A 24,094-nucleotide genomic window follows, 5' to 3' on the forward strand; every position below is an offset into this window, starting at 1 on the left:
CTCAATGTCTCTACAACTTATGGTTAAAGAATAGATTATAGCCATGATTATTTACAGGTGAAACTGTTTTTTTTTTTTTTTAAATCTGAGGGTGGTGTTTTTCCTAAAGTTGAAGTAGATCTCAGGTTTGGGGGTGCATATTCTAGTCCAGTTCCCCATTTTCTTGTAAGGAGTTGCGTTGAATGACTGCTACACAATGAAATTCTGTCTTCTTTTTTTCTTAGAGTTCAGTACTGTGTATCACATTTTATTTTTACATATTTAAAGGTACTTTAATATTATATAATATTGCAGTATTAGTAAATATGCAGTATTATCAGGTATCTTTGCATATGGGAGTTAGAGGTGGTGAATTGTCCTTAAAAGAAAAAAAAACATTTCAAGTAACTATTTTTTTTTAAAGATTTAATTTATTTATTCATGAGACTACACAGGAGAGAGAGGCAGAGACACAGGCAGAGGGAGAAGCAGGCTCCATGCCAGAAGCCCGATGTGGGACTTGATCCTGGGTCTCGATCCTGGGCTGAAGGCAGCGCTAAACTACTGAGCCACCCGGGCTGCCCTCAAGTAACTATTTTAAAGTTGATTTAATTATCACTATGTGCAACAAAATCCTAGAATGTTTACAGCCTCCTCTTTCCTTTAAGAAGAAAGTAATTATAAATATTTTACATACTTACAAAGATACTGGTTTTTGCTCTTCTGCTCCCTTTTTCTCCCATCCTCTTCAAAACTTCCACATCAACCACTGTATTTCCATATACAGTCCACCTTATGTTGGAAAAGGCAAGTTATATATTTCAGGCTTTTTTTAAACTTTATAAAATCTACAAATGAAAAAAACTTTTTGTTATACATATGCTTGTTACTTCAGTAAGATCAACAAAATGTTTAGGAGCACAAACAAATTCATTAATTATCTTTTGTATCCAAGGCAAAATATAGCAGGCAAGTTGAAAAATGAATTGTTTATTTTTGGAGGGGCTGGGAATAAAGAACAATGAAACTTCCAAATAAAAGTAGTTGGACCTTTTTGCTGTGGATTTGAAAATAAGTCCAGAAGGCTGAGCTTAATATAACATGTGGCAGGTGGCCTGCGTTTGCCTGGAGAATTCCTTTAGGGCAAGACAGCTCAGCAAACACATAAATCCTTTTTTCTCTGTTATCTAGTAGCACATTTAGTTGCCATGGGGATTTTATTTATGCAGCAGATCCTCTGCAGTTCAGTTTGTGCCTAAAGTTTAACCGTACAGCTGTTACCGTAAATGCTACATGGCAATATTTTCCAAACACAGACCCTAGAACAAAAAGAACATTTTTTCCCCAGCATTGATTTTGTTTTTTATGTTCTGAAACATCTTAGTAAAGTATTACTATATACCAGGAAAACTTCACAGGTTCCAGCCAAGCAATTGGTATCATTTCATGTTACTTAAATTGTTCTCTTGGTAATAAATTACATGAAAATGTAGCAAATATATTTTCAATTAGGGCAAAATTTTGCAAGTTGAAATGAATAGCTTATTATTACTCTGTATCTTGAAAGCAATTTGATCTCCCTCCTGCCCAGAACTGTTAACTTCTTAAAGGAGTTTAGATCAAATGATCAGACAAATACTTGATACTCTGCAACTTCTCACTTCCACAGCGCCTTCAGTACTTTCCCCCCACTATTTTTAGTGGAGAAGGAGGAAAACAAGATAGAAAAATGGTGATTGCTTTTGCAACAATCACGAGATATCTAAGTTTCTCCAGCTCAGGGCTAGGTCCTGATTTGGAATGAATTGCTTTTGTTTAGTCTTGATTTGTACTACACCAGATAAATCACCAGTATGTCTCCTTTGTGTGAACAGCATGGATTGGTCAATGAAAAGGGGAACTGATGGTTTTAGATGGAATGCATAAAATTACCTCACACCATCTGTGTCACAGCACACCAGGAAAATGATTAAAGGAGAACTTGAAATCCAGGTAAAGTTGCTCCCTTAGAAGGAAAGTAAAGCATTCAGAATCAAGATAAATTTTTCTCATCTTCCCCCCCATATGATATTTTTGTATGGGAAGTTGACTGTTTCAGAAAACTATTGAGACATGATCCTTGCAGATGGTTCTGCTCTAGTTAGATGGTCAACATATAAAATTTGAAATGATAAACTAAATGCAGGCCTTCTGCTTAATGCCATATATTCTTGGCAATAACCAAACAGTTTAACATCGAAACTGTATTATTACAGTAGGAGTCATTAAAGATCATCTCTGCTAGGAACATACACCTTTTAGATATTTTATCTTTTTATTACAAATAGCCACATAAGTCTGAAAATGAATTTTTATGTCATTACTCGAATAAATTAGAGATTTTAAATGGCAACTGTTATCAAGTTTTGTCTACAGAGTGGATACTTTAAGTGTTGAAGGCACTGCACCACCTGTAAGAGGTGATGGCAGTCTCTTGCCATTTACTGCACGTTTTTAGAAAAAGTATTTCATGTCACTTCTTTAGGGGTATTGGAAAGCAAACATACATGCTTCCTTGTACCCATATAATCAATAGTATTATGGGCAAGTAATTCAGTTTTCATGAAGTCATTTCTTGAAGAAAGTCATCTACCTTATTGACTCATTATGACATTGGTAGTCAAAGTGTGGCTCATGGACCATTAGCATGGGCATCACCTGGGAGCTTATTAGAAGTACAGAATTTTGGTCCCCCATCCAATATAGACAAAATCTTCATGTTGGTAAAATGCCCAATTGATTGCTATGCCTATTATGTTTGAGAAGCATTGGTCTTTGAGCCATAAAGCTAGAGCTAAAATTGTACTCACCATTGTTGTGAAAGGGAAGCATAGTTTCATCAGCTATTTCAGGACCTGCTAGAGGTAGAATACCTTAATATTCTTTTTAGTTTTCTATTCTTTTGTATTTTCATCATCTATACCCACACTCTCAATTCTGTGTTCATTCTTCCTCCAGTCTAGTGATAATTAGTGCCAAACTTCTTTCAGAAATATAGATTGACCAGCTACTTACACCACTCAGAAAGTTTGAGTCATATTCTCTTCTGTCTTTGGATCCAATCCGCTTTTTTGTCCTCCTCTTTTAACAGTCTGCCCTATGAACCTTGACCCCAGATCACAACAAATGACTCCCCATGCCCTGGACACATGCTCTCTTTGCAACTCTGTGCCCTTTCATATGCTATTTCTTCTGCTGGGAATATTCCTTTATTTTCCACGTGACAAACTTTGATTCATATTTGAAGATTCATTTAGTTCCAGTGTTTTCTAGGTGAGGCATTCATTTTTATGCAAACAGAATGAGTCACCCTTTCCATAGGGTATCTATGGTATTTATACAAACCTTTGTTACAGTTCTTATGACCCCATGTTCAATCTATTATTTACTTAGGAGTCTGGCTGCCTCACTGGATCACTGCTCCTTGAAGACGCTACTATTAACCAGTTTACCTGTGTCTTCCCAACACCTAGGAAGGTAGCCAGCCCATAACAAGTGCTTATTAAATAAATGAGTGCCAAATCCACCTAAAAGAACACCTTTTTAGCAATCAGAATGGCTAATAAACCGAGACTTCAGGGTAAATCAATCCCTTCTTTGTGCTATAACCTTTTATTAAAAAAAAAATCTGTTCTGAGAGAATCAGTTTTGATATGGTGGAAATAGGATAACAGAAGAGCACATATAAAGTAGGATATGAAAAACAGAAGGACTTGAATTGAAACATTGCTGAAGACGCTTGAAAGTTCAACTGTGAAGAAACTGGTACACTGGAGAAACCCAAGAGTGAAATAAAAATGGTTTCCAAGGATTTGATTATATTCAATGTGAAAATTATATCACCCTTTTTACAGTTGGAAGATCAGCCATCACTTTGATATGCAGTTGAAAATTAAAAGTTTATCTTTGAAAATAACATTCTAAATGTACCTTTAAAACAGTGTATTTTACTTTTAAAAGATTTCCATATGCACAAATAATGTTACAGTGTTAAAAGAATTAATGTAGGGCAAAACGAACACACTAGATTTTTCTTCAAATGTAAATGGTAGTGGTTTGTATCAAACCAGGATTTTCCTTTGTATAAATGTTGACATAGAAACCACACAGGCTGTAAAGGAATGCACTTATGCTTTTGGACTAGACCTACTATTGTACATTTTCCTGTTGTTTGTCTTATACCAACTGCTACAGTTTGAACTCATGGCAGTATTTCTAAGGTATGCTGGGAAACAAAATGCAAAGTTTGAATATTTCTTTGATGACAGTGGGAAACTTAACTATATAACCATCAACTTTACCTAGAAGAGGGAAACTTTAGATGCACATACCACATTTACTTTGAATAATAAGATTTGTGAGATCTGGGAAGAGACAGTGCTGTGGAAATCAATAATGTTTCTAATTCTCACTCAGTTCAAAAAACTTTTCATTTTTTAATCTGTATTTGCAAAATTAAAAAAAAAACTTCCAATTTGTATTTTGCAAAATCTTTAATCTTTATTTCACTCAAATGAGAGTTTTGGGTTCTAATGCTATTAGTAATGTTGGACAAGTGTTTTAAGGAATCTGTGGTCCTTATGGTTCTCAGTCTGGTGTTATGCTATTCATAGGTCCAAACTTGACTTTATTTTTACTATGCATTGTGAAAGAGCTCAAATGTTTGATAGGACACAGGTTTCACTCTACTACAAAGCTTGAAAGGTCTAAGATACTCTATAGTCGTTAAGAAGATTGAGATGGCTTAGGAGAAACAAAGACTGAGGGGAAGAAGTTCAAGAATAAAACAATTTAAGGAGCCCTTTACTATTGAAAAAGGTTTTCTTGAAGTCAGTGAGAGATCACATTCAGATGTTTGTTGTGGAACTCCTGATTATAAAATCATTAAAATGAAAGGTTTGTTTTCAGTTATGTAGACGCGAAAGAAAACAAAGTGACACTTTTACTAATTAACACTTTGGGAGTATTATTTTGGGAGAAGTAATTCTAGAAAACCTGAGAATATGGTTGGGCTGTCGCTGCTGCACAGGACAAGGATATATTTCTTACCCTTTTATTTAAATACAAAGGACTGTCATAAACAGTACTGCAGATGGTCACTGATGGGGTGTTTTAGCAGTTACTTAAGATGGTCACTGATGGGGTGTTTAAGCAGTTACTTAAGATAATCTCTAGTCATATTTGGGGCATAGATTATATTAACTCAAGGCAAATCAAGTGATTCTGGAGAAATAACAGCAAGCTTTAAAACAGATGAGATAAATACAGACTAAAGGAGAGAAAAATGAGTGGTCAGAAGTATATTCTAATCTGTTTCTTTTTTGGCAGCCGTACAAGGATCAATTAGGATTAATATGCTGAAATCCATAAAGCTGGCAGTGCTTCCCATGAAGTTCTATAAGGGAAAGACTGTGTGTATTTCTTTGGGAAACTAGACAACTCACTGAAACCACTTACCCCCTAATAACAACAGGGGAGATATTGGGCACTGAAAGATTTTTTTTTTTTTTTTTTTTTTTTTTTTTTTTTTTTTTTTTTTTTACTGAAAGATTTTTGAATGGTACTTGAAAGAAGAATGGATACTTCTCCTGTATCGTAGGGGTGCATAGAATAATGGATAGAGCAAGGCATAGACTCTGAAGCTAGACCACTTGGATTCAGCTCTTGGCTCTATCTATAATTAGCTCAGGAATCTGGAGCAGGTCACATCATTGCCATGTGCCTCAGTTTCTTCATCTGCAAAATGAGGATAATAATGCTGTTTACCTCTAAACAATCGTGAGGATTCAGTATCACTCAGAGGAATAGAGTAGTCAGTGCTTCATAATATTACTACTAAGAAATGAAAGAGGTATGTTAATGGATAAAAACTATAAACAGGAGACTGATAAAATGTTTTTATTGTCAACAAAAATATAAGCTATCTGATGACTTTTGGGCAGAAACCATACTGCAGTAGAGAAAATTGATAGCATAAGAATATCTCAAGACAGAATATTTAAGAGGATAAGACACTGTCTTCTAAGCAAATTTTATAATGCAGTGTAAAACCAGAAAGGTGTTTAAACATGGCAATTAGTTTTGGAAAAGAAGAGAAGATGTTTCAAGAAGAAAAGGGCAGTGATGAGTTTCATAACATCAAGAAGTGAAATAGTGACTGCCTTTCAAGGCTCATAGCAGAGAAAATGCACAAGGAAGCTATTAGAAATGAAAATAATTGAAAGTGAATTTGGAGTAGAATTAGTTCAAGAAGCTAAAGAACTATCTACATTGACAGGATGAAGGCGAAAGATGGGAGAAATACTTAGAGGACAAAGAAAAAGGAATATACACTTTGTCCCATTAAAAAGGAATATATACTTTCTTCTATTAAAAAAAGTAGCCTTCCAAGAACAAGGGCTTTATTTTCTTTGACTTTCCAGTATCCCACCCTGTGCTTAATGCATAATGCACACTTAAGTATTTAATGAATTTGTGAATGAGTGCATGTAATTAATGGATTAATTAATAGATTCAGGAATTAAATTTATGAACAAGTAATTTATATGAACATTAGAAAGAAGTAGGTCATATACAAAATTTAACTCTTAAATTTCAAGTTTCTTATTTATACTTCAGGGCACTGATTTTAAAAATTAAGAGTTAAATAATAGAGAATTTCTCAGAATTAGATAAAATTAGGGAAAAATTAGAATGTACTTTCTGCTTAAAATTTTATTAAATACAGAGGTATTAAGGATTTAGAAGCAAAAATGGCTACTTGAGAGGTCCAACTGTCATCATCAGACTATGAGAAAAGGCAGAAATTTTAAGTATGGATATTACTCACCTCAGAACTTTATGGAGAATTATCTATTTCCTTGAAATAGTTTTGGACATTCCCCAGGTACTTTTCCTCAAATGGAGAAAGATGAATGTCTGTGGAACACAGTTCAGTTGCTTTATCTCATAAATGCTCTTGACGTGTTCAAACCTAGGGTGTAAAACATTTGAGGGACTATCATGACAACTAGGATTAGAGGTTTGAAGAAAGAAACATGAATTCCTAAACCATAGCTATTGGGAAACATTACAGGTTGCTTTATTAACAATAGTAATGTTATTAGATGGGTTACCTAGTTTTCATCAAAATAAAGAGCAGAAAGCATTTTAGGGTAGCATCATCCATTCCAATGATCACTAATTTGGGCAACATGCTTTGTAAAGGCACTGAACACAATGACAACTGCCCCTGTTAGTGAATTAGGAAAGGTCACAGGAACAGCCACCACTTAGCCTTCAGCTGTTTGCATAGGCTGTAGATACTTCATGAAAAATGAACTGGCAGATATAAGATCTGTGGAGCATGCTAGTTTGTTTCTGTTTTGTTTTTAGATTTTATTTATTTATTTGAGAGCAAGAGGACACAAGCAGCAAGAGAGGAAGAAGCAGACTCCCCACTGAGCAGGGAGCCCAATTTGGGGATGAATCCCAGAACCCTGGGATCATGACCTGAGCCGAAGGCAGATGCTTAGCTGACTGAGCCACTCAGGTGCCCCTAGTTTTTAAACTGCAGTCTTCCAGTGGTGGTCAACTGTTAAAAATTAATGGAAGCTTTTCAATTTTATAGTGTCCTGAGTATTTTTCTCTTAGGTTTTTGATTACAGACACCCCTTATCTACTTGCAGGTGACAGTAGAGAATAGAAAAGACTAAACAATAAATGTAAAACTGCATATATTCTTTACTTTGGCAGGTGTTTATTGAGTATTTACTACTTGCTAGACAAAGACTAACCCAAAACAGAACGGATGCTGCCACTGTACTCTAAGCCTAGTCTGGAGGATTATCATAGCTTTCTTGTGCTCAAAAAATTCCTGGAAATGTTAAAAATGTAGATCATCAGGTATTAAACTGAGATGGCTTCTATAGCTGTGTGTATCAGGTGAGGTGGGGAAAAGGAAGGGATGGAGGCCCATAATCTTTGTTATCAGACTATATGTGTGATGGTGATGTGTGTCGTTTGAGAAACACACTTTGAGACTCATTGGGCTAGTGACCCACTAAGGTCATTTCTCAGTGCAAGAGGCATCAACTGGGATAAATGATGAGAAGGTCTTGGCCAGCTTGAAAGGGTTTGGTTGGTGAAGTGGTAGAGAAGGAAAGGTGGCAGAGTGCTCTAGAACACAGGGAAGAACAGGTGTAACGAATGACAGTTTGTGCCTTTATTCTATGTTGTGGGCTCCTCTTAAACTTAATGTTGCACCAGAGTTCAACAAGCATGTAGTGAACAGATTCCACTTACCACTAAAGGTAACAGTTGTTCCCAACTCTAGAGGCGTTCACAGTTGGGGACACGAATATAGTCATGTGGTTTAAATTATTTAAATTTCTGAAATGCTTGTTGGTTAATACCTGTAACACATGTAAGCCATGAGGCATAATAAAATATATACCTGACTGTACCACCCAGTTTAAAAGACTAGTAAATGTTAGCAGTATCTTTGAAGCTTCTTGAATTTTCTCTGATCCCATATGTCCCCTACTGACCTACACTGATTTTTTTTGTAGTTGTTTATTGATCCCTGTTGTTGAATTTTTGTTTTTGTTGTTGAAATTTTTAAACTCAAAATTAATAATTTGGGGCAGGTTCTTTGGTATTTTCTGTGTTAATGTCACATCCTTGAATCACAGTTTTATTTTTTACTGTCCTTGTTTTATTTCTGATTTTAAATGTGATTCTTTTGCTATTTAACTACCAAGACTTGCTGTAGTTGTTTCATGGGTATCTGTCATTTAGTTAAGGAAGCCTGTGAGTATGCTAAAAAGTATTTTGTTTGTTGATTGTGAATTTGCATGGAATTTGATTAAGTGGTTTTTCTGCATGTATTGATGATATTGTCTGATTTTTTTTACCTGTAATCTATTAACATGGTAAATTACATTTAAAGATTTTTTTTAGTATTGTGTTTTTGATACAAAACCAATTTGGTCCTGAAATTTCCCTATTTTAGACACTGAGGAATTCAGTTTTCTAACATTTGTTGTAGTGCTTTTGTCATTTATTGAGATTATATAATGTAACACTTTTTAGGGTTTATGAGTGGTCCCCCTCTTAGTCATTTGAGTGAGTCTCATGACCTTATAATATGATGACATGAATTCAGGAATTTTATCAATTCGGTTGGGCCATGTGGTCTTTATTAAGACGTCTCTGGTGATGTTTACAAACATTGTGTACTAGTGTCACATCAAAATGGTATGCTCGCTGAATATATGAAGTACTGAATATGCAGTGATGAAAGCATCCAGTTGTTAGTAGGACTTTGTTGTTGTTCAAAAAGTGTATATTCATCAGTGAAAGGGGCCATCAACTAGGAAATAGAAATAGGCTTGCCCTGTAGTTCAGGGAATCCCCATCTATGGGCTTCTGTTTCATTCATATCCAAATGCCTTCTCAGATCTCATCATTAATCAGTGATCTCAATCCCTTCTTTGCTCAGTTCCTTGGCTCCATTTCCTCTCCTATGGGTAGTCTGTTACTTACATTACCTTGAGGTTCTTTCTCCTACAGCCAGGCTACAGAAAAGACAATAGTTTCTTCCTGCTCCTTTATTAAAAAGAGGTTCATACTCATTCACACTCTTTGCATTTTACTGGTTTTGACATTTATTGCCTTAGAAACCTGGCAGGTGCTAACCATAAAACCAAACACGGGGAAGTTGGAAAGCTTCCTGAGTTCTCCCTGTGTTGGTCTCTAGTATTTTATTTTTTTCTCAGAAAAGAAAATGGAAAATCCTAGAGCTTTATTATTAGGATGTGGCTCATCTTCCTAAATCTGTACCCCATAAATATACAATCTTCCAGATCTACTAAAATATCTCTTCTTTTCCTGCATCCATGATGGATCCACTTGATGCAAATTCACAAAGAACTAAGCAGGTAATTTGTGTTCCTAAAATCACCACTAAGGGATGCTTACGTTTGCAAACTGCTTCCCAAACCAGGAAGTATCTAGCCTGGACCTGTATTTATTTAGGTAACTAACATGGAGTTCTATGCTCAGTGGTAGCAGAGAGGTAAAATTTTGACTTTTTATACCTTTGAGAAATATACAAAGCTGTTATGGTTTAACTTCAGTAATAAAATTTTGGAATGCTTAGGATATAAAAAAAATAACCATAAAAATTAGTGAAATTAGTGAACTGTGAAAAACCTCTTTTAAATATTGATGACACTATTTTTGGTGAAAAGTTGGACAGTGATTAAAACAACTGAAGAGTGAGCACAATTAAGGAAATACAAAATCAAGAGAAGGATAATCAATCACATTGGTTGCATATACTTTTTAAAAAGTATATTACATCTATCAACAAATGGATGTGAGATCCATGTGGAAAAATAATTGTGTTTCTCAATTAACAATACAAGTTAAAACCCATTGAAAGAAACCTCAAGAGATTTTTTCTCATTCTTCTCATATATTAGAATTTTGTTGTATTAAATATTTCTTTAAAAAGGTGTTATGAAGGAGTTAGAAATATCATTTTATAAACATCCATTTTATGATTAAAAACAATATTTGAGCGGTGCCTGGGTGGCTCAATCAATTAAACAGCCAGCTTGATCTCAGCTCAGGTCATAATCTCAGGGTCCTGACATTGAACCCCACAGCGTGAGCCCCTGTACTGGGCGTGGAGCCTGCTTAAGATGCTCTCCTTCCCTCTGCCCTATCTGCCCTTCCTACTCTCTCTCTCCTTCTCTCTCTGTCTCTCTCTCTCTTTATTTATTTTATTTTATTTTTTAAAAAGATTTTATTTATTCATGAGAGAGAGAGAGGCAGAGACACATGCAGAGGGAGAAGCAGGCTCCATGCAGGGAGCCTGATGTGGGACTCAATCCCGGGGTCTCCAGGATCATGCCCTGGGCCAAAGGCAGGCGCCAAAAAACTGAGCCACCCAGGGATCCCCTCTCTCTCTCTTTTTAAATGAAATCATTGTTTTCAGTTGATTGGTCTTTGAAATCTCCTTAAAATAAGTTAAAAATATACTCCCTTATTTAGTTTACTTTACAGACTTAGCACCACACACCATCTCAGCAGGCATAAAGTATCCTTAGAGCAACATTGAGCTTGCCAGTGCAAGTGGAGATGTTGAGAAAGTGGATGAAGGGAAGAGGAATAGTCCTGAACTGCAAAATAATTTTTCCTTTCCCTTGATAATAGAACTACGTCAATATATGAATTAACAATAAGTAAGCATGATGTGGGCTTAAAAATCATTGGTATTTCTATTGCATCTGAGATTGCTTTAAAATCAATTATACTTCATGGAACTATCTCCATTCTTGTAATCACATATGTGCTCTGGAATTTTTGGCCATTTGTGTAAGAAAAAAAAAAGTGGGGGAGGGTGGTGGTAGTGGTAAAAGAATTGTATGACAAGCAAAAGGGAGACATAATTACTGCCTTATCCTTTTAGAAAGTATTAACTTCCCAGTAAATTTAGAAAAAGAATTTTTGACTTGATTCCAAATTTTGCTCGTATTGTATTTATTATTCAAGCTCTTCATTTTCTAACACACTCAATGTAGAAACAGAACCTCGGTGTCAATAATCTCATTCTTCACATCCACTCTTTATATGTCTCTGCCTTCCAGAAATTCTTATAGGGGACGCATCTCTGACAGTTTGAAGCTTGTGTTGTAAGAAACCTTGAGGAATTCATCCAGTGCAGCCTTTCACCTTGAGAAAGGACAACTAAAGCCTTCCCAGCCACATGGGTATTTATTCTACTCTTAAAGATGCCTAGGGAAGTTAAATCCATAGCAGGGTCAATCTGTGCTCACTGTTAAGATGAGTTTTATTATCTGGCCCAAATCCCCACTATTTGAGTTCCCTTGCTGTCTTCTTTACTTTTCACTGACACTCAGGGCAAACCTCAACACCAGATTCCTTGGGAGTTGAGGGTTTGAAGATACTTTTTCCCTCAAAGAAAAACTAGTTTTCAGTTTCTCTTATATAATAATATTTTATGTGTTGAAAACTAATTAGCTCATGTAGTTGTAACCTGGCTACTTTGTCTTCTAGATGAAATAATTCAAATAATAGCTTTAAAATCAATCCACTGATTAGATCCTTTAAACATTTGGCTTAAATAACCTATTTTGACCCTTTCAGTTGAATAATCTCTCAAATTGAGCCACCAGTTGCACTCATCCATACATTCATCTACTTCTAAGTGGCCTAGTTATTTTCCAAAAATTAAATATTTATAAATGCCCTCAAAAACTGTAAGTTGAACCCCTTAAATAGTTTCACATGTATTTCATATAAGCGATAAATTTGGGAATCTGTGTATCTAACTAGACACCTACATTTTTAGAGAAAAATACCTATAAATTTGAAATCCCTTTTTGTTATCTGGTACACATTATAATAATGTTAAGAATCCACTTAACTCACTATAACCCTGGAGCCTGCTTGTATGCATGTACACTACACAAACATACACAAAACCATAATGTTTTGGTCAGTTTTGCTAAATGCCTATTTTGGGCATGAATAAGACCATTTATGGCTTTGTTGGTAAGGTTGAATGTCAAAAAAGCCAGTAAACAGTGTTGTGTATCATTATAGGAGTGAACTGGGAATATAATATTTAAGTGAAACTTGGAGGATCAGTTGGGTTTTATCACACAGGGAAAGAAGGGAAAGGCATGTTGGGAGCTGGCTCTTTAGGCAAATTGTGATTGGTCACAAGTTTTGGAATCCATATTGGAACAGAGGGTTGAATAGGTTGGTTGGGAATAGCTGGCTAAATAAACTGAAACCACAGGGATAAAAGAGCCGTTAAAGGATGTTAAGTGGCTTGTGTCTTGGATAAAACTTCAAATGATGTGGCAACTGAATCAGACTCTGAGAAAGGATGGAATCTGGGAAGCAGATAAGGAGCTTACCATTACCGGTGGTAGTCCTGGTGGCATGACGAGGGCCTTGGATGATTTAATGGGAGTGGCAATAAATAGGAAATATGGGTTCTAAAAGGCTTGGTAGGGGCAGTATGAGCTGGATAGGGGCAATAAAAAAAGGCTGAGGTCTAGAGTGACTCTAAATCTCTCTAACTTGGGTTTCTGAGTATAGAAATTATTGTAGTGAAGCATTGAAATGGAGATGACTTTGATATTTGACTTTCAGAATAGACCAGAGGTTTTGGTCTGGAGCTCAGGAGAGAGGTTCCAGATAGAAATGGAGACTGGTGGTTGAAAGCCTCAAGAGTCAGGAAGGTGAGGGCATGGATGGAGCCCCCCAGGAATACCAGCTTTGAGGATGGTAAGAACTGGGAAGCTAGATAGCAAAGTAAGAAACTCAACTTTGAGAAGGCAGAGCGTCAGAAGGCAGGAAGATGTGGCCAGGATGGAAAGGACCATTGAGAAGAGGTGTTTCATGCCATAGAAGACTGAAAAGTGACAAGGTGATTAGAGGACTAAGTTAGGGGGGTTTCACTGAAGTGTTCATGTCTAAAGCCAGATGATAGTAGCTTTAGAAGCAAATGTGGACAGGGGAAGAAACTGTTCACTTATAACTGCCTTACTGCAGATATTATTAGGTACTTCTTAATTTTTCTGTTTAATTCTCAAATTAACCTTGTGAAGGAACTATTTTGCAGATGAGAAATTGAGTTTCAAATAAATATTGTCCAAATTGCACAACAAATAAATTATAGAGCCAAAATTTGATCTCTAGTTCTTTATTATTTTTAAATTAGTTGGTCTATGAATGTAATAAGATGGGTAGGATTATTATTCTCTCAGTAGATAAGCTATATCTCCAAAAAGACTATTTTTCAAGTATGTTTTGTTTTAAAGATTTTACTTATTTATGCATGAGAGACAGAGAGAGGCAGAGACATAGGTAGAAGGAGAAGCAGGCTCCCTGTGGGGAGCTTGATAGGGGACTCCATGATCATGACCTGAACCAAAGGCAGACGTTCAACCCCTGAACCACCCAGGGGCTTCTCAAGTATGTTTTTTGAAAGAAGACTGATGACTTCTATCTGTATCCTACGTAGTATCATAAAAATTCCCACTCCATGTTATTCATATCATTGTTGTACAATTTCATGATAAATAGCAACATAGCAATAGGGTTATATATACATATGTATGTATATATGTCATAGGCATCAGGATTAAGAATCTTTTGTAAAGAAGAATATACACACATATATGCATGCCCATTACATAAATGTATTAAGTTGGCTCTAAAGGTAAACTTGATAGCAATGAAGAAATATAGTTACTATATAAAGTGGATGATAAAATACATAGGAGAGATTAGCAAAGTGTTCCTCTCTGTAAATATTGCATTCCAGAGTCTTTAGGAGAAGTAATATCCTGATCATAAGAGCCACGAATGCCTACAAAGGTTTTGGTTAAACCAGCTATTATAACTTGAGAACTAAACTGATTGGTATCCAATAAATGTCTGTGTTAATAGTAAATAGTAAAATAACATGCCTGTCATAGTAAATAGAATAAAATAATAAGTCCATTGTAAAAATGTGCATGGTTTATAGAAAAATCAACAAAGCCTAGACATTTTCTATGTGAATAACTGAGAAGTAGAAACTCTTGAAGGAATTTAATCCTTGCCCTATGTGGTTTTGTCCTAGAGCTTTTCAAGCTTTACGGCTGCTTCTTGGTGACATAATGTGGTGTTCAAGAGAAGGGAGAGGTAATGGAAATTCTGGGTTTGGAATTCTAGTCAGTATATGACAGGTTTTTGGATTGAAGTGGTACTTGAAAACTGGTACCTGAAAGTGGGATTTGGAAACAAGTAGTATGTAGGTAATGGCATCATGGATCACTATCCAAGGAGAAAAATTCAGTAAATAAAAGAGGTTGCTTCTGGGGGTAGGTATATTAAAGTTTGCTTTATGTCTGAAAATGAGGGGAAATGCCTTCTTTTGGAAATTCTTTGGTAAAGTTAAATTGCATCTTCTACTCATAACATGCACATTGACTATTCAGAATCTGACAAGTGAATTTGTTCTTAGACATCAAAGTCTCTTAGGAATTTTTGGCTGCTATTGTTTTGGTCTGGGATGGACACTTGAACCTTTTTTGGGGGGGTAGAGAATGAGATTCTAGTCATGTTTTAGTTTATATCATAGCAAAGAGGTTTTAAATGACCTCTTTATGAATGCAGTTGCTACTGCTTCTATTCTCATTTTCCTTGATCTCAGCATGGCTTTTGACACTGTCAACCACGCTATCATTTCAGAGTGCTTGAGGGAATTTCCATCCTTAAACACTCAATTTTACATCAAAATAACACTTGAAAAGCAGAGTTTTGTAGGCAAATATTTTAGCTAAATGGTTTTTTCAAGAATATTGAAAATTCTATTTAGTTAAAACAATAGCATCTAGAGGTCTGATTATTTTAGTTTAGTTTCGGAAATGCTTTCCATTTTACCCGGCTACCAGGGGCTGTTTTGAAGATGTTTTGCTTCTGGTCTGTTTGCTTTGCCTTGAGCATGGGTGGCTGCATGTGTAAGTAGGCACCTTCTGTCCTACTGAAGCGAACAACATGATGAACCAACAGAGCTTTATTTTGAACTAGAACATGCCTCATACTGGTTACCTTTGGTGTTGTGTTGGCGTGAAAGTAGTTATTTCTGTATCCAGTGCCGTTGGTCTGTTAGATCTTAGTATAGATGACATTAACTTTGAGGTATCTGATCTTCCTCCTAGGAAATGTGCTTAAAGACTGACTTTTTTTCCTTAAGATATGGTGGTTAAGGAGAGATATTCACAGATAAATTCTGACTTTGAGCTCTAAGACACCCCAACCTTTAATTTCAATGTTACATCAATAGTGCTGCTAGTCCAGGATTATTAGTTATAAAGCTGGTACCAGCTTTTGTTCCTTAAAGTGTTTTTCCTTTACAGTATGTTAAGCATATTAGTAAGACTTGAAACTGTCATTTAAAAAATATCCCTATGTTTATTCTCCATTTATCCCTAATATAGAAGTTTGGAAATTGCTTTAAATTGGACTTAGTGGCTATCCTCCCCAGCTGGCTGTTCTTCCAGGAATCCTTTTCTAAACTCCAGCAATCCTTGAAGTCATAGGGATGTATAAAAGTGAGAAAATTTACTCCTAGACTTTGGTATCTTACAAGTGTTGACCTTTCAGCAAACTGTGACTGTGTTACATGAATTAAATGAATAAATTAAATGACTGTGTTATTCAATGAATTAGGTGTCCTGAGCAGATTTCCTGATTTAATTTTGAAATGTGTTTCTTCTTGGCCACTGTAATATTTGGGGACTATCACTACAGATTTCAGTCAGAGAACTAAACATTTTTAGTAATGGTGAAGAAAGTATTATAGATGCGGTACATTCAATCCATTTTACTATAAAGTATTTGAAGTTTGTTAACAATAAATTTTGCATAAAAATTGCATATCTCTTTGTCATAAGACAAGTCCAGTATTTTACAAGGAAATAAGTTTTAAAAACCTGAGGAGCTTTTTGAGATTCTGATTATGAAAAACAAATGTGATTATCTTGGACTTGGGTCACTGATTACAAACATAGAAGTCTTGAGTTTTTCAGAGGGGGAAAAATGCATATCTGAGAAATTACCCTTTAGACTGTCTTGGATTTCTGAAGGAGAAAAAGGGAAGGGAAAGACTGAAGAAAATGTAATATTGTCAGTGGAATGGGGCAGTGCTAAAATGAATGAATGCAACCAATTCTAGCAGCCAGAACACTCCAGTGCTCAGAAGAATCCATTGGTAGCCCATTGCCTTAGACTGAATGGAGGAGGAGGAGGGCACTTTTCTAGTAAAGTGGACCTGATATAATTTGGACGGATCTGGGCAGCCCGGGTGGCTCAGTGGTTTAGTCCCACCTTCAGCCTGGGGCCTGATCCTGGAGACCCAGGATGGAGTCCCATGTCGGGCTCGCTGCATGGAGCCTGTTTCTCCCTCTGCCTGTGTCTCTGCCTCTCTCTCTCTCTGTCTCTCATGAATAAATAAATAAAATCTTAAAAAAAAATTTTGGATGGATCCAATAAGGTTTTACGCTAGACACAATACAATGTCTTATGACAAGTACAAGTAGATATGGTATAAGTGGACATAAAAACCTGTGATCATTCGTGTGCAATGACTACCTTTTTAAAAAATATTTATTTATTTGAGAGAAAGAGAGAGGAGAGCACGAGCAGAAGGGGCAGAATGAGAGGGGAAGAGAATCCCAAGCAGACTTCATGCTGAATGCAGTCCAGCGTGGGGCTCAATCTCACAACCCTGAGATCACGACCTGAGCCTAAATCAAGAGTTGAACACTTAACTGACTGTGCCACCCAATGACTACTTTTTTTTTTTTTTTTAAATGAAAAGCTCCTTGGCTTTAAAACAAATAGAACCCCACAAAACACATCCATGCTAACTTGAGTATAAAATTAATGATAATAGAGGCTATAATTAGCTCTATACTGTTTCCTGAGATTTATGGCTATACAATAGTAATAATCGTGGTAATTCAATTTTGTTTAATACCTTTAGCTACTTTAATGACATAAGTGGCAGGATCCCCATTTTACAAATGAAGAAACTGAGACCCAGGTATAGTGAGGTTCACCCTAGATCATATAGCAGACTTGAGAATTGAACCCAGGTCAGCCTTAGTGCAGAGTCTCTTGTTACCAGTAATATAGCCTTTTATATCTCTGGCACTCCTTGATGTGAGGGAGCTTGTGAAGCCTACTCATTAGCAGCTATTCCTCCAGCAAATATATGACCTTTGTGTTTGGGTTGTATACTTGGTATGCCTGTTACAAAGGTAGTGGGAACAATTTATAAACACTGTTTCTGCATTATCTGTGGAAGGAGGCACTTTTATTTTTTATTTTTTTAATTTTTTAAAAAGATTTTATTTATTCATGAAAGACAGAGAGAGAGAGGCAGAGACACAGACAGAGGGAGAAGCAGGCTCCATGCAGCGAGCCCGACATGGGACTCCATCCTGGGTCTCTAGGATCAGGCCCGGGGCCGAAGGCGGGACTAAACCGCTGAGCTACCTGGGCTGCCCAGAAGGAGACACTTTTAATTCCTTCTTCTTTCTCTATATTATTATTTCTCTATACTATTATATAATTATATATTTTATATATTTTAATACATATATTTCTCTGTATTATTGTAATATGTCCCCAAAGAGGTAGGCTTAACTCCATAGGAATAATTTCTCCCTTATTTTTCTTTATATTGTTGATAAAAACTGAGATAAATAAATATGTCAAAATTTCTTGTCTTTTTCTGCTTCCTTAGAAAAATGTAAGAAGTTATGGAAGCTCAATGTAATCAGTGTACTGTTAAATTTTACGAAGACTTATTTGCTAGAAAGATTCAAGAGAAAAATTCAAGTGTATGGAAGCTAAAAGCCACACTTTATATATAAAATGTAGACTGAAATAAGAAACATAATTGAATTAGCATGAGGACATTAAGTGATAAAATGAATGTTTTTATTGACTAAGGGTGAGTAGTTGGACTATTATAGTGAAAATCTCAATCAAGGCATCTAAGATATTTAAGACTTAAATGTGACTTTGATATAGCCTCTGGCAACATCTGAGGAGTTTCCTAGACAAAACTGAACCATTTACATGGCATCTTATTACCAAAGAAATTTTGTTTTATTCACTACCAACCCAGATTATTATTTTTTTCTTAAAGTAAGTGACCCACTATTATTCATAATGTCTATTGTATTCTAAAAGGACATTATAATTGGTGCTATTTTAAATGAAGTAATATTTCAGTGTCAGTGTACGTGTGTGTACAAATGGGTATGTACATATACACATCAGCCAGTTTTTTTTGTTCTTTGAACCTTTGGTTAAAATAAAAATTGGTGGGAAATTATGATATTAATGGAAAAAACCTAATTCATGTTGTATATTACAAGGATTAAGCCAGAATTTATGATATTGTCAATAAGTTCTAGAATTAACTTAAGTTTAACATATCAAGAATCATTCAATATCTGTTATAAGTTGGCCAACAGCAAAATGTGTGTGTTTGTAACTTTCTTTAATATTATTATATGAACTTCAAAATTAGGAAATGTTTTAATCTAGGTTTAAGTATGGAAGTCTGTTGTGAAATACACTAGTGATTCTCAACAGGTTTCCAGGAGAAAAGGGGAGGAGTACAACTCTCTGAACAGACTCATCTGGTAGGTGCAGAAGGCTTTTTTATTTAAGATGCCCTGCTTTTCCAAAAGATCAGGGGTAATAGGACATCACTTTCATCCTACTTAGGGAGGATTGGACATAATCCATCACTTTTCTTGATAGGAGTTTGTCATATCTCTAGGGATTTAGTAATCCATGAACAAGACTGACACATTTTAATGATTTTCTCAACAGTGCCTACCACATGGGATCAAATATAGTAGTTCTATAATAATTATTTCTTGAATACATGTAAAGCTATATAGGGAGGGAATGCATAATATTGTTTCAAAGGATTAGGTTCATTCATCTTTGGGGTCAGAAAGCAGAGTTGAAAGAGGAATTTGTGTAGCCAATTAGCAATGGAAAGAAAGTACATCCATGCACCAGCAGCATGTTCAGTCAGCTGTGCTTCCATCCTGCTTTCTCTTTGGGCCAGAGAGCTACAAAGCATCTATAAGTTCAGTGAATACAGTCTTGAAGGAATGCTCTCATCAATTTCAAATCTAAGGGATGATAATGGTGGCTAGGAACAAGGGAATAAAACAGTTCCAATGATCTCATCATGTGTACTGCAAATTTAAATCAAAATGCAGATCTGAATGTATGGAAATGTATCGGAAATCCTATGTTTTGGCATGAAAATAAATTAGAGGACCTTTAATGGTTATGTGCTACTTGACATAGAAGATGAAACCTGATTTTAGGCTCCTGGACAGTGCTTTCTTAAAATATAGTCTGTCTCAGCAAGGAAAGCAAGGGAGACAGAATAAAGAACTAGATGCATTATTAAATGCTGCTTTGTCCTAAAAATATCCATGCTGGAGGATATATTCCATTAGTTCAAATGCAATATACATTTGACTAGTGGGGGATATTTAGTTAAGGTCTGTAGTTCCAAAAGTTTGAGTGAGAGAGATTTTTCTCTACCTTTGTATTCCTATTGGATTATTACTCATTTACTCCCATTGGTCAGAAATTTAAAATTGAGTGTCTAGATAAGTAGTGTTCTCTATTCAGTACATGAGAGTAGTTTTTTAGTCACCTCAAGTGATGATCACAAACTTGTCATTTGGCTTGTCAAGCATACATACAGTCAAAACAACCCAACATCCAACTGGTGGGATTTTGAGACTGCACCTGTTACAATCACTCACTCTTTCTGCTGTCCATGTATCTCATTGTACCAAACCCATACCATTCAGTCAGCTTTTCTTGCATTGGGCTTTTTACTTAGTGCATTTGTTTTCAAAGGACAAATATTATTGTAAGAATTAAGGGATTTTCTTACATCACAAATTTTAATTTGCCAAAAAGACAGGTAGGGATGTCTCTCATAGTTGGAGCTTATTGGTGGTTGGATGAATTGAGAAGATGTGGACTGGTTTGGATGAGGTGATATCTCAGATTATTTTAAACACTGGATGTGTTGGGACATTGAAGAATTTAATTTCTCAGGCTTGTTATTTTTACAATTGGTCTTTGGGTTTCTAGTCGAATTACAAGCTATATATGTAACTGCTCTGTCCAGTATGTTAGCCCCTAGCCCTGTGTGGCTATTTAGATTTTAATTTTAATTAATGAAATAAAATTTAAAAATTCTCATTTGCAGTAGCCACATTTGAAGTGCTAAGTAGCCACATGGAATTAGTAGCTGCTGTCATGAACAACGTAATCCATAGAACATTTTTATTATCACAGTAAGTTCTACAGTGAACATAATTTCAGCTTTCAAATTCTCAGATTTCAGTCCCTGAACATTCTGCTTGCATAATTGTCCTCTCCTTTTAAAAGAAAGAGTAGCTGATTTTAAGTGATTTTCTTTTTTTTTTTTTCATGCACTTTGCATGTTGTTTGCTGTAGGTGCTCCTTCTTAATAATTATAGTAGTGCTCCCCTGTTCTGAATATATATTAAAACATTTTTCAGTAGGGCTATGATGAAGTGTACCTTCACTACTCCTCTTAGGTGGTGTGGTTCAGTGCCTTGGTTTTAATTCATAGAAACACCACTGCCGCACAGTAAATTATATTGAAATAAGTGTGGCGTATCATGACATAAATATCCCTGGAAAATGAGGAAAAACAAGTTTGACACTCAGGTGGCTAATACATCACTCAGATATTAGGAAATGGATTGCACTCTTGTTGGCAGGAAGTAAGGGGATAGAAGATGATTTCAGTGATATGTAGGTAGGGAAAAAAACCCCGGAAAAAATAACATGGATTATTTTCAGCTCATTTACTTTCTTTTGCTGGTAATAGGCGTGAAAATGTAGATCATTTGCAGGTGACCATTGTGTAAGTGTTCCCCTTTATGCCCTGGCCGGTGTGTCTTGCATCTTTCTGCAAGTGTTGGCATTGGCAGTATTTATCTCTGTTCTTCTGTGAATTCTCTCATTTGCATTGCATTCATTTATTGAATTCATGCATCCTCTACTGTGTCATTTTCCTTTCATACTTCAGTTTTGTTTTGCTTTTTCTATCAATGCAGGATTATAATTCTTAACTCTCAAATGCCTTGGATACTCAATAGAGGAGTCACTAAAAAAAAATAAGTCCACCCTCCCCCCTTTTTCTAAAGTAGCAGAAATTTCTCCTTTTCTTGATGTGGAACAACAGAGGAAATGGGGGAAACGGCATTCTTGGAGGTGAAAGATGTAGGATGAACTGAAAAGTGTTATTTTCAAGAAAATGGTTAGGACTGGCTGCATTTAGAAGTGATGGAATTAAAGTCTACTGACTATGGCCAAACATAACTAGGAATTCCTAAAGCTGGCTGCTATCAACTCATCAATTCAAAAGCAATCTACATTTACCTCTTCTTTGCTTTTGGCCAGAGAATGGCAGAGCAGCAGACATTTAAGAGAAGTAATTTCTCAACAGTTTGCTGTATTTGGTATGCCATCATAATTTAATCATATTGATACCAAAAACTGTACAATGGAATGCATTGTGAGACAGTGATTGGCACCTAGAGTCACTTATTATTTTGTCAAGAATTTGACATGCCAATCAATTGTGTGAGCAATGTATGCTTGCTTGAAATTGATCATGAAACACCTCATGTTAAGCATCTTGATGTTCTCTGTTAATGTAGGTCATTTCTAGGCTTTAGAGTTTTCACCCGTGCTTCTATTTTGTGACTAAAGAAGCGGGGGAGGGAATGACAAAAGTATGGGCTGTTGAAATCATTTTACAACCTAAATACTTTTTATAATGGACTCCAAATGGGTTGTCACATTGCCCTTATTATTTAATGATTTCCTCTATGATTATTAAAGTAAAATGAACTTACTATGGAGAATTTAGAAATTATAAGCAAATGCAAGGATGAAAATAGATAATCCTACCAATCACAATAATATTGCTTATAATTTGGAGCTATTTCCTTCCAGTCTTTTCAAATTACCTGAGTATACTTTGGAAGACTGTTTTTTTTTTCTTTTTAAATAGTTTACTATAAAAAAAATAGTTTACTATATCTCACATTATTAAATTTTTAAAAACATGATTTTAATAGTATATAACATGGATATACAGCCATTTAATTAATCCCCTTTGGATATTTAGTTTCCTATGTTTATGGTCATAAGTGAATCTATGGTGAACATTTTTGTATCAATTTTATATAAATTTTTGCACTCCTGTTATGATTTTATGAGGTGGCATCATAGTGTAGGTGTATGTACAACAAAGAAATTTGATATATGCGGACAGCTTGCTTTCCAGCATGTGTGGCATCATTTCTACCAGCAGTGTATGAGAATGGTAAGAGTTTTGCCATATCTTTGTTACTACTATTAGACACTTAGGGATGCCTGGGTGGCTCAGTGGTTGAGCATCTGCCATCAGCTTCAGGCGTGATCTTGGGATCGAGTCTCACATCGGGCTCCTTGCTGGGAGCCTGCTACTCCCTCTGCCTATGTCTCTGCCTCTCTCTCTGTGTGTCTCTCATGAATAAATAAATAAAGTCTTTTAAAAAGTACTATTAGAGACTTAAAAACATTTAATTTGATAGTAAAAATTAGTATTCCATTGAAAATAGCATATTTTGATTATTACTAAATAATTTTTATTACCTTATTTTTTGGTCACTTAAAGGTCTTTAATTACTTTACTGTTAGAACCTTACTGATTTTAATTGATTGTTATGAATTACTTATTGAGGCTATAACCCATTTATAGCCTTGATACTTCCTACAGTTTTGTTCCATAATTGTTTTTATTTTAGTATGTAGATGTCTTTCTTTGCATTTAAATCTGTGACCTCTTCCCTTTGGGGTTTATTACTTTCTTTTTTTTTATTACTTTCATAGTTAAGAGGTAATCCTTATTTTTTAAAAAAGTAATCCTTCTCTATAGAAGACAGGACTTACATTAACATTTTTTTAATATGTCATAAGATTGGATTTTTTACCCTTAACTCTGAAGTTTTACTGATGTCTAATGAGATGCAGCTATGACTCTCGCTGTCAGTAGAGTATTTGGGATATAGTGGTTGCAAAAGAGATAACTGAACATTCTGAATGATTGCAAGGCATATTTAGGATCCAGGCCATTTTTTGTGTGTGTGTCTGCCATATGTCAGTGTTTGTTTTTGAACCATAGTGCTTTAATTACTGTAGCTATAAAATAAGCTAATAACTGGTTGCTGGGGAGAGTTTTGTCCTATTCCTCTTTTCTAAATATTCTTTGAAATTCTGAGCTGTTGATTTTTTTTTGGGGGGGTAAACTTTGACATTACTTGTCAACTTAACAAATAGTCACTTGTCCTTAGTAGGGATTGGTAAAAGTTGGCATTTCTGAAATATCTCATCTTTCCATTGAGGAATATAATGTATATCT

General features: G+C 35.5%; 1 protein-coding gene across 5 annotated transcripts in view; it reads left to right on the forward strand.

Annotated features, from left to right (window-relative positions):
- Positions 1–24,094, forward strand: part of NPAS3 (neuronal PAS domain protein 3) — an 845,222-nt gene that overhangs the window by 164,164 nt on the left and 656,964 nt on the right. The window lies entirely within an intron of this gene.

Source organism: Canis lupus, chromosome 8 (genome assembly GCF_011100685.1).
Source record: "Canis lupus familiaris isolate Mischka breed German Shepherd chromosome 8, alternate assembly UU_Cfam_GSD_1.0, whole genome shotgun sequence".
NCBI lineage: Eukaryota > Metazoa > Chordata > Mammalia > Carnivora > Canidae > Canis > Canis lupus.